This window comes from Apium graveolens, chromosome 6 (genome assembly GCF_009905375.1).
Source record: "Apium graveolens cultivar Ventura chromosome 6, ASM990537v1, whole genome shotgun sequence".
NCBI classification, from domain to species: Eukaryota; Viridiplantae; Streptophyta; class Magnoliopsida; order Apiales; family Apiaceae; genus Apium; species Apium graveolens.
Window position 1 is genome coordinate 34,334,803 of NC_133652.1, and position 10,952 is coordinate 34,345,754.

The window sequence follows — 10,952 nt, forward strand, 5'->3', positions numbered from 1 at the left end:
GAGTAAAAGTGTCAGCATCCAAGGAAATGTTATCAATTACAGCTTTGTAATGTTGCTGAAATTGTCTTTCCTTTTCTGCATCATCCACAATCATTGACTCACTAGCAATGGATGGATCCACCCTTATAGCTTCTGTACCTGCCTTTCTCTCATTTTCTCTATTTTCTTGCATCAGGGGCTCCCCCTGGCTCACACACACCCTCACACCCTCACCCTCACCTTCTAAGGTGGCACTCCCCTCACTTACTTTTGCCATGCTGGAAGAAATAACATGCATATGTTGACTCTCAACCTCTCCTTTTGCCTGGGAGCAACCCAGCCTCTCACTCAAATTATCACTCCCTTCCCTCAAACCTAAAAGTGATTGAACAGTAACCATGTCTTCTACAGTTGGAATTGTTTCTGTTAGATGTGTAGAGACCATCAAAGGATAGGGAGTATCCGTTGAAGTGGAAACTGATGGTATCAACGGATAACTGCTGTTAAGCTTATCCGTCGAAGAACAACCACTTGTCAACGGATGAGAGATATCCGTTGAAGAAGGAAAAGATGTAGATATTGAAAGTGACATAATTGTTGAATCTGTGTGAATTGATTTTAAGTGAGGCGACATAGATTCTTCAACTATATCCGAAAGAATTGGCTGATGATCCAACAAATCATCTAAAAGATGATGATCATCAGGATTTGAGTGGGGCTCCTCCCTGAGTTTTAAGGAGGGAGAATCAGGAATTGATGTGAATATCATATCCACATCCAGAGAGGGTGATGGAGAGTTTGATGATTGATGTGTTTCCATTATGAGAGAATGGGGCTGTGACTCCACATTTGCTGGAGTCACATCAAGCTGAATTTGAGAAGGCAAAGATACAGGTGGATGTATCTGTGCTGTGTGTGCCCCCTGTGTGGAAACTAGGGTTTTAGCCTTCTTCTTCCTTGAAAAGGCTTTGATTGGTGAATGTGTGGCTTCAGTGTCCCTCCCTCTTTTGTTCTGTGTCCCTGGTTGGGGACTATTTTCAATAGCTGCATCCTTTTGGGATGATGCAACTAGGGATGTGTTTGACTCCTTTTGAACCACCACAGTCTTTTGAGAGACTGTGGCTTGGCTGGCTGGGGTACCACTCACCTCTCCCACCTTATCCTGGGGGGTTTCTTGATGTTCAACCCTCCCCTCACCACTCACACCCTGTTCACTCCCTTCAGGGTTTATGGTAGTTGTTACAACTGTTGTCTTTTGAGAAACAACAGAGGTGGTTTTCTTTGACTTGTGCTTTGAAATTTTAGTTTTGGTGGCTTTGGTAGGAACCTGTTGGGACAAAGACACAGATTCCATTGCCACACTAGAAGGCAAAGAAACAATGGGGTTGGAAACAGTAGGAGTTATAGAAGTGTTTACCTCACTTACCTGTGGTGCATTCATTATTGGCAAATATACCAATGGCACCTGGCTGTTGAGGTTGATTCTCACAAGGTCTGCAAGGACCCTTTTCTCTTGAGCCCAGCATTTGAGTTTATTGCTCTCATTAGATATAACCAACCCTTCAACAACATGGTTATCCAATAACATAAAGAATCTAGCATAGTAGATGTTATGGGGTCTATTAGCTTTGTTACCTAACCTGGAACCTAATTCTAGCATGACATAGTTGCTAAAATTAAAGTAGCTATCAGAAACTAGCATATAGAGCATATTAACAAGAGATGAAGTTATGGCATCAAAATTGCTAATCTTCCCGGAGAAAACCTTGATAAAGGCATCTCCAAGAAAACTCCATTCTTTCCTAAGGCCCTTCCTTCTAATACTACCTAAACTAGCAGAATCAAAAGCATAGCCTATGGAATCTAACATAATAGATACATCTTTATCATTATGTGGTGTCATGGCATTATTCTCAGGCAACTTAAAGCAAGACTGTATATCATCACAGTTAATGCAATAATCCTTACCTTTGAGAGAGAAGACAATAGTCATATCTGTGGAGTTGAACTCTGCAGTTGTCCAAATCTCCTCAATTACCTCACAGTAAATGATTGGGGCTTCCAGCATTGCATAGCTTAGTTTGCAGTTTTTGATGAAGTCCATCATCTTGTGATAATCAGAATGGGCTTCATTCTTTTCAACCAAGGCTACGAAATTGTTCTTTTCATAAACAAATCCAGACTGAGACATAATTTTGACTATTGGTGCCATTGTTGTGAGTAGAGGTCTCAGAGAAAAAACTTGAGAGTTTTGGGAGAGAAAGAGAATAAAAATTGCAAGAAAGCGTAAAGTGAAAATAAGAATTCAATGGGCTTTTATACTTTCTTGAATTAAAACGTAAATAAAATGATTAAATGATAATTTTAAATAAATTACATCCGTTTGAGAATAAAGAAAACTGTAGAAATTCTGAAAACTGCCTTTAATACAAATACATACAACAGTGTATATCTGTATCAATCGGTTAAGTAAAAGAATCAACGGCTGTGACTTACTTAAAGTAACTGATGTGACACTTCAACGGATAAGGTAAATAGTTATCCGTTGATGATCAACACTATTTTATCCGTTGAGGGATAAAATTACCAGAAATGTATTTGTCTTTCAACGGATAATGAACATCCATTGATAGAACAATTTTGGTTTTCAACGGATAGGGAATATCCAATGATAGAATAATTTTTACTTAAAGCCAACTTTGTTCTTGCAGCAAATTCATTTCAGGCTTCAAGGCAGATTATAAAGAGGACATAAATTTATGAATAATTAAGCATACCTAGCTCACTTACTAATCTTGTGAATGTTGATTCATCAAGTGGCTTGGTAAATATGTCTGCAATCTGCTTTTCACTTGGAACAAAATGAAGTTCCACTGTACCTTTCATCACATGTTCCCTAATGAAGTGGTACTTGATGTCAATGTGTTTGGTTCTTGAGTGCTGCACTGGATTTTCAGTAATGGCAATGGCACTTGTGTTGTCACATAATATAGGAATTTTGTCAACAATTAGTCCATAGTCAAATAGTTGATTCCTCATCCATAGTATCTGTGCACAGCAACTACCAGCAGCAATGTACTCAGCTTCAGCTGTTGATGTAGAAACAAAATTTTGCTTCTTGCTGAACCATGACACAAGCTTGTTCCCTAGAATTTGACAGGTGTCTGTTATGCTTTTCCTGTCTATTTTGCAGCTTGCATAATCTGCATTTGAGTAGCCGATTAGATCAAAATCAGACTCTCTAGGGTACCAAATTCCTAGATTTGGAGTCCCTTTGAGATATCTGAAGATTCTTTTAATAGCCACTAAGTGAGATTCTTTAGGGTCAGCTTGAAATCTAGCACAGAGACATGTATAAAACATTATATCAGGTCTACTAGCAGTTAAATATAAAAGTGAGCCAACCATGCCTCTATAACTTGAAATGTCCACGGACTTTTCAGCCTTGTTTAATTCAAGCTTGGTGGCAGTGGCCATGGGAGTTTTTGCAGATGAACAGTCCATTAAGTCAAACTTCTTTAAAAGATCATTAATATATTTAGTTTGACTAATGAAAATTCTACCACTAACTTGTTTAACTTGTAAACCAAGAAAATAAGTTAGCTCTCCCATCATGCTCATTTCATATTTACTTTGCATTAACTTAGCAAACTTTTTACAAAGCTTATCATCCGTAGATCCAAATATAATATGATCTACATAAATTTGAACAAGTGTTGTAGAGACATTAACATTTCTAAAGAAAAGAGTTTTGTCAACAGTACCTCTTATGAAGTGATTATCTAGAAGAAATTTTGACAAAGTCTCATACCAGGCTCTAGGTGCTTGCTTTAGTCCATAGAGTGCTTTCAACAGATAATACACATAGTCTGGAAAGTTTGGATCTTCAAAACCTGGAGGTTGGCTTACATAAACTTCTTCCTCCAATTCCCTATTTAGAAATGCACTCTTGACATCCACTTGATAGACTTTGAAATTGGCATGGGCTGCATAGGCTAGAAAGATTCTGATGGCTTCAAGTCTGGCAACTGGAGCAAATGTTTCATAAAATCTATTCCCTCTTGTTGAGAATAACCTTTAGCAACCAATCTGGCTTTATTCCTTATGACAATGCCATTTTCATCCATCTTGTTTCTGAATACCCATTTTGTGTCAATAGAACTCTTGTTCTTTGGCTTGGGTACCAGCTTCCATACTTTGTTCCTTTCAAATTGGTTTAGCTCCTCTTGCATTGCTAAAATCCAATCTGGATCCAATAGAGCTTCTTCTCCTCTCTTAGGTTCCTCCTGTGATAGAAAGATACTATACAGACATTCATCTTGAGTAGCCCTTCTAGTTTGCACTTTAGATGTAGCATCACCAATGATCAGTTCAAAAGGGTGATTCTTGGTCCATTTCCTTTGAGGTGGTAGATTAGCTCTAGATGAGGTTTTCTCAGTATTATCATGATGTGTGATAGAATGTTGATTGGTTGAAACTCCCCCTGAGTTGCTGATCCTTTGAAAGGAATTGGGAGCTCTATCAACTGATGAAGTGAATTAATTATCCGTTGACAGACTGTGATCAACGGATGCTTCATTATGAACTTCAACGGATGATGCACTTTGTCTTTCAACGGATGCTGCATTGCTTCTTTCAACGGAAGCTGAATTATGACTTTCAACGGATGCAGCATTCTGTGCATTATCCAAAGACATATTTTGAATTCTTCTTGAGATGCCTTCTTCATCATTCTCATCTTCACTATCATCACAATATATCTCAATATTATCAAATTTGAGTCCTTCATGATGTCCCTCATCTGTTAGTCCATCAATCTTTTTATCATCAAACACAACATTCACAGATTCCATGACAATGTTGGTTCTTAGATTGTAGACCCTATATGATTTTCCAGCAGAATAACCAACAAATATTCCTTCATCGGCCTTTGCATCAAACTTCCCTTTGCGATCAGGTTGATTCCTTAAGATGTAGCATTTACAACCAAAGACATGCAGAAAGTTTAAAGTTGGTTTTCTTCTCTTGAATAATTGATAGGGAGTCATGCCTTTTGCCTGATTGATTAGAGAAATATTCTGAGTGTAACATGCACAGTTAACAGCCTCAGCCCAAAAGTAAGTTGGGAGTTTTGACTCTTCAAGCATTGTCCTTGCAGCTTCAATTAGTGATCTGTTCTTCCTTTCCACCACACCATTTTGTTTTGGGGTCCTTGGAGCTGAGAACTCATGCATGATCCCATTTACTTCACAGAACAACTTCATGGTTGAATTCTTGAACTCAGTTCCATTGTCACTCCTAATATTCCTTACTTTGAAATCAGGATGATTGTTGACTTGCTTGATATGATTGATAATGATTTCACTAGCTTCATCCTTTGATCCAAGAAAATAAACCCATGAAAACTTTGAGAAATCATCTACAATCACTAGGCAATATATTTTCCTTGAAATTGACAATACATTGACTGGTCCAAAAAGATCCATGTGTAGCAGTTGTAATGGTTCATCAATTGCAGATTCAAGCTTCTTGCTGAATGATACTTTCTTTTGCTTTCCTTTCTGACAAGCATCACACAGTCCATCCCTTGTGAATTCTACTAGAGGCATTCCTCTAACTAAGTCCTTTTTGACTAGATCATTCATTGTCTTGAAATTCAAGTGGGACAACTTCTTGTGCCATAGCCAACTTTCAACTGGACTTGCTTTGCTGAAAAGACAAGTAATAGATTCTGCATCTGTAGAGTTGAAGTCAGCTAAATACACATTCCCTTTTCTAACTCCAGTTAGAACCACTTTATTGTCCTTCTTACTTGTGACAATACAGGCTTCAGAGTTGAAGGAAACAGTATTCCCTCTGTCACATAGTTGACTGATGCTCAATAAGTTGTGTTTGAGACCATCAACCAATGCAACTTCATCAATGATGACATTTTCTTTTGAAATCAATCCATATCCCATAGTGAATCCTTTGCTGTCATCTCTAAAGGTTATGCTAGGGCCAGCTCTCTCCTTAAACTCTGTGAGCAGGGTGAAATCTCCTGTCATGTGTCTTGAACAGCCATTGTCCAAGTACCATAGATTCCTTCTTTTTCCTTCTGTCCAAGTTTCCTTGGGTCCAGCCTTGTTAGTCTTTTTCCTAGACTTCATTCCTCCTGCATCTTTTGACTTAGGTAACTTTGGGTCAATCTTGGTCTCAGATGTAGTTGGTTGAAGTGTAGGGTTAGTCACAGAATCATTTAGCACATTTGATTGAATTTGATAAGGCATAGATTGTGCAAACATGTTATTCCACATAGGCATATTGTATGGCATTTGAGGCATACTAAATGCAGTAAAATAAGGATTATTAATATATGGCATGTTTGCAAAATGTGCATGGGGATTCTGATGAGACATAACAGGCATAGCATGCTGAGGTGACATAGACATGTTAGGCATGGAGGGATTTGAAGGCATGGGAGCATTCTTAACATATTTGCAGTTATCAGATAGATGATTAACACTTTTACAATGCACACAGCTTTTTCTAGGAGCATACCTATCAGGTGTGTAATTATTATGTTTATTAATCCCTACCTTCCCATTTCTTTTAGATTTTCTTTTAGTTTCCTTTTTATCCTCAACCAACTTGAGCCTATTTTTCAGCTGATCTAAAGTCATGTGTCCTATATTCACCTTACTGGCATCTTTGGATGTGCTAGCTCCTTCTTTGACAAAGTTCTTGAAAGTTGAACCATCCTTCTTATTGAGATTTTTATTTTTAAAATTACTTGCCTGTTTTAATTGATGAGCCTTCAACGGATGCTCTTTTTCTTCCTTCAGCGGATAAATTTCATCATCCGTTGATTCCACATCCGTTGACAATCCATCAATTAATTCTAACTCCTTTTTGTTTTTCTTCCAGGCATCCTCACAGAATGATTCAATTCCCTGAACCTTGGCAATCTGAACACTAACATCCCTAGATGTTTTCCAGGCCTTGATTACCTCTTGCTCACTCTCTAACTGTTTAGAAAGAATTTCTACTTTCTTAACAGCTTCTTCTAGTTCACTCTCAACAGTCAAGCATTTAAGTTTAATCTTTTCAAGCTCAATTACCTGATCCTCTAACACAACATTCCTATCACTTAAAAACACATTATTCTCTTTGATCCTAGTATTTTCTTTGGCTAGTGATTTAAGGGAAATACGCAAATGATATAATTCATTGGACATATCATTTATGAATTCATTGCATTCATTTTTAGAAAGCTGAGAGAGATCAGTAGTAATTACCTGGTTACTTGATGAACTAGTTTCATTTTCATCAGAATTAGCCATCAGGGCTAGGTTGACATATTCCATATCATCATCTTCATTGACTCCATCTGCTGCCCAATCATCTTGAGTGAGAAAAGCTCGTTCCTTTTGTTTGAGCAAAACAAAATACTTCTTTTTGTAATCAACTTGCTCAAATTTCTTCTTATCAGAGGTTGGCTTCCTACACTCACTTGCAAAGTGTCCACTAATGCCACAGTTATAACATTTGAACTTGGATTTGTCCACCATGTTTTAGCTTGGCTTAGTGAATTTTGTATTTTTCCTAAACTTCATCTTTGCAAACCTCCTGGACAGAAAAGCCAGATGTTCATCAACATCATTAGAGTCATCCTGACTGGAATTGTCTTCATCCTCAGCTACTTGCTCTTTACCCTTGCTTGATTCTGATTTGCTTGTGCCAATTTTGAGACTTGGCATTGTCTTCTCCTCATTCCTGGCTTCAATCTTCTCACTGTCAGCTACAAGTGCAACTGTTCCTCCTTTTCTCTTTCCCTTTTCCAGCAGCTCATCCTGCTCCATTTCAAGTTCATAAGTCTTCAAAATTCCATATAATCTTTCAAGTGTGAAGTTCTTATAATCTTGAGAATTTCTTAGAGAGACAGTCATAGGCTTCCATTCTTTTGGTAGAGACCTCGGAAATTTTAAGTTGGAATCCTTGACTTGGTACACTCTACCATACAGCTTCAATCCATTTAACAGTTTCTGAAATCTGTTGAAGGTATCATTTAATGATTCTCCTTCTTCAAAGTGAAAATATTCATACTGTTGAATAAGAATCTGCATCTTGTTCTCTCTAACCTGCTCAGTACCTTCACAGATGATTTGTACAGTATCCCAAACTTTCTTTGCAGTTTGACTATTGATGACATTATCAAACATATCTTGATCTAAGCCATTAAACAAAATGTTCATGGCTTTCTTGTCCTTGCGGATTTCCTCCATGTCTTCAATAGTCCATTCTGCTTTTGGCTTGAGAATGGACTGTCCAACAGCAAGTGTTGCAGTAGCAGCTGTGGCCACTTTGTGAGGGATGTGAGGACCATTTTCAATATAGTTGTTGTAGCTTTCTGTTAGGTCACACACACACTGTAGAGGGGGTGAATACAGTGTATAGTACACTCAAATCGAACTTTAAGAACTTAAGTAACAGAAAACAAACTTTATTGAAACAATAAACTCTGTTACAGTATAGAACTGTTACCTCTCAGTGATGAACAAATATCACGAGAGCTGCTAGGGTTACAATGAATAATCTTCTCTAATAATGATAATACTTTTAGTGTAAACCCTATGTCTGTGTTTATATACTACACAGTTACAAGATAATCGCTAATTGATATGGAATATAATTCTGCTTCCTAAAATATATCAATCAGACATCTTTTCTTCCAAGTATTCCATTCTTTACGGAATTCCTTCTTCATGCATATCTCTTCTTATGTTTATCTTGATCTTCTTTCCTTTAATCAGCTACTATCCTTATCTGATTATCCTTCAGCACTTAAGTTCTGATATTTATCTTCTGATGATTATCTCTTGATAACATACGTACTGATATCCTTAAGTCCTGACTTCCAGTATAAGTACTGATCAACAGTTAAGTACTGATTTATCCTGTTCAAGTAAGATCTGAAAGCTAAACATAAAACATATTAGCCATGACATTATCAAATATATCTAACAATCTCCCCCAACTTGTAAATTAACATAATATACAAGTTTAACAGATATTTGATGATGTCAAAAACATTAAGTACAAATGCATGAGAATTAGACTAGATAACTACAACTTACAGTCCTTAAAGCTTTTACCAATTTTAACTTCTGATAACAACTTCAGTCTGTATAAATATCAGTATTTAAGCAGTTGTAGATCTTCGACTTGGCTTCATCATTTTCTGATCTCTCTGATGTCAGGAGTTGTTCTGAGATAGTTCTTCAACAAACATTTCTCAGCATATCTTAGTTCATCAATCATTCTCCTTTTGACATCTTTAAGCTCTGCAGTATCTTCACCAGTTTGAAAGATTGCAGCTCTGAGATCATTGATCTTTGCTTTTCTCAACTCCTGATCTAGTCTTATGACATAAGCTTTGTCAGACTCCAGATTGAATTCAAGTCCCTTAATACCAAGATATGTTCTGATCTGTGCAGTATTAGGCTTCATATCAACAATATCACCATTGTGATCTCTGTACTTTGGAACATATATGCTGTCAGACTTAACAGAATAAAGTCTTTTCTGTCTCTGAATCTGTTCTTTTAAGTAGTTTGCAGCAGTCTCTGTTATTCTGTCATCCACTTGAAGTAAGAAAAGTACATGCTCCAATTCTTCAAAATACTTCAATGGAATGGCATTTTGTCTTATATGATAAACCCTACCATCTGTCATGAAATACAACATAATGTATTCTTTCAAGTAGGTATGGTAAACCATCTGTACAGATTCCAGTTGATTCAATCTCTCAGGAGTTGCTCCAATACCTGGTTCACTCAAGGAAGTTGGATCATTGGTAGTGTTGTGTACTCTTCTTTCATCAGCACTTCCCAATCCAGTTTTATCTCTAGCTTTCTTTCCAGTAACTACTCTTGCTTCAAAACCACTTGCAGTAGTCTTCAAAGATTGAGTCTGTTTTGCTTTAGTGAATCCTGGTAAGAGTGTCTTTGATCTATTTTCTGATATCAAGTTAACTTGAGCTCTGTCAGAGGTTACTTGCTTCTTCTGAATATCAGAACTTACAATTTCTTGACTCTGAACAACTTGAGCCATGTCAGAGGTTGTTTTAAGAACTTTTCTTGAAGTCAGAGCAAGATCATCCTTTTCATCAGTAATTTCTTCTTCCTCAGGAGGTACATAAACCTTGATAGGTTCACCAACCTTTTCTTTACCCTTGGATCTTGGATCTATCTGTGGTTGTGATCTAGCCAACGTTGCTTCAGTATATGTCCTTTCTTTGATCACAATGCCTTTGAGTTTTGGAAGTGAATTTTTACCAGAAGCTTCAGATTTAGATGTGACTTTCTCTGATTTAAGTCTAGCTTCTTCTTCCTTTAAACTTTCCAAGTCCATTCCTGGATTTTCTTGAAGAAATAACTATCTTGACATTTCCTCATCAAGATCTAGAAGTTCATCAGAACTTATCCTTTTACCAGCAGCAGAACTTATTCTTTTCCCAGTATCAGAACTTGTCCTGTGACTAGCTTGTCTTGATGTAAACCTTCTACCTTGACTATGACCGCTACCCATTCCAGAGTATCCTTGATCATCATTTCCATCATCCTTTCCTTGCAGTGTCTTGTTAGTGTTGCATTTGGACTTAATTACCTTCTCCCCCTTTTTGGCATCAGCAGGTAGTAAAAGAGAGATAAGTAATTCCACTAAGGATTGGATTTTAGTAAGTTGCGATTGCTGAGAAGCTTAATTTGTCAGAATGTCATCAATCTGAGCTTGTTGTTTCTCTTGAGTGTTCTCAATATAAGCAATCCTGTCAATGGTAGGTTGAAAGAACTTTTTCTTATCAATTTTCCAAACTTGTTCTTGTTTGATAAAGTTCTCCTGAATCTTGTGTAGCTCTGCATGAGTAGTTGAATGAAGACCTTGTAGATGTTTAATACTCAATGCAGTGACTCTAAGCTGGGTTTTTAAATCAT